At 34.8% G+C, this 1576-nt stretch overlaps 1 pseudogene; it reads right to left on the minus strand.

Moving 5' to 3' along the window:
- Positions 1 to 570: 570 nt before the first annotated feature.
- Positions 571 to 1096, minus strand: LOC102835230 (annotated as a pseudogene).
- Between the last annotated feature and the right edge of the window lie 480 nt (positions 1097 to 1576).

A 1576-nucleotide genomic window follows, 5' to 3' on the forward strand; every position in this document is an offset into this window, starting at 1 on the left:
GAGTAGAATTGGTGACAGCTTTTTCCTGAATGCTTGGTAAAACTCACCAGTGAAGCCATCTGGACCAGGACATTTTTTTGATTGGGAGTCTTGTTTTTTGTTTTTTCCCACAGGAAATAGTTTTTTAATGTTCTTGTAAATGTTTTATACAACAGACTGTTCTTGCAAACCCACAATCATTCCAGCAGGAAGATATTCAGTGCCTATGGCTATCCAGACCTGCATTTTTAAATATTCTTAAGAAGAACATACAGGGCATGGAAAAAGTCTTTGCACTTCTCACAAATGTGTTGTTGTTGCTAGGGAACTTTAAAATACTTTCTAAAAAGAGAATTACATTTATATCACATCAAATACTTTAGGAAAAAACTATAGTTACATCACATCAAATCCATGAAGCTAGATGACAGCTTTATTAACAAGGGCAGTAAAAACATAAAGGGCTAAATATTATGCAGAAACTCAAATTTCTACAAAATATACATATTCTTGGTACATTTTGTTAACATCGGGACAATAAGTTACTTCATACATATGGTTTTTAGTCACAAGATGCCCCAAGTGGAAATGTCATCTCTTCACATCTTGAGAAACATGAAGCTCATCAAAGTTAATATTATGCTCTTCCACTTTTCCTAGATGATAATCCATTTTCTTTCTTCTACTTTGTTGTCTGCTAAAATTTAGGCTTGGAAGCTGAAGTGAAGACCCTTTCTGAAACGCATTCTGGATGCCATCCTCAGATCCATTTTAGCAAATGAGTTAAAATTCCATATAACAGTGGTATTATATTATCCTTCAGTTCTTCCAATGAGTTCATTTCACGGACAAGGAATTTTTTGTCCACTGGCACTACAGGTTAACCAGATTTTGCTACAAGGACAGAAGATGTATACTTATATTTGTTGAATTCCAAATATTCCCGAATTACTTCATTAATTAGAAGGTTTTCTTGGGACAATGGTAGTTGAGGTTCAAGTTCATCATCTGGGACACTAAAAACTTCAGCTCAGATTCTTGCTTTTAAATGCCCTAACACACTTTTTTTTCCCAAGGTGTCTTTTAAGACAGCCTTCAACTCGGTGATGGTTGCCATTTTCCAATGGCCGCCAGAGCTGATTGGGAGTTTTTTGATGACCTAATCAATTTCTTCCTTTGTTATGGGTCTGTTCAAGTTTTCTACTTCACTCTGTGTAAGTTTAAGTAGGTCCTGGTTTTCTAAAAATGTATCCATCTCCTCTAGATTTTCAAATTTGTTGGAGTACAACTCTTCTTAATACTCTGTTAGTATCCTTTTTGTTTTGATTGGTTCTGTTGTGACATCACCCATGTGGTTTCTTATGTATGTTGTTTGTGTCTTCTCCCTCTTTTCTTTTGTTATGTTTGACAGTGGTTTGTTGATTTTATTAATTCTTTCCAAGAACCAGCTTCTTGTCCTGTTGATTCTTTCTATAGTTTTTCTGTTTTGTATCTCGTTCATTTCTGCTCTAATCTTTATTATATTATTTCCTTTCTTCTGTTGACTGTAGCTTTACTTTGCTGGTCTATTTCTAGTTGTTGGAGATGTGTAATGTGT

The sequence above is a fragment of the Chrysochloris asiatica genome, unplaced genomic scaffold (assembly GCF_000296735.1).
Source record: "Chrysochloris asiatica unplaced genomic scaffold, ChrAsi1.0 scaffold00124, whole genome shotgun sequence".
In the NCBI taxonomy this organism is placed as follows: Eukaryota; Metazoa; Chordata; class Mammalia; order Afrosoricida; family Chrysochloridae; genus Chrysochloris; species Chrysochloris asiatica.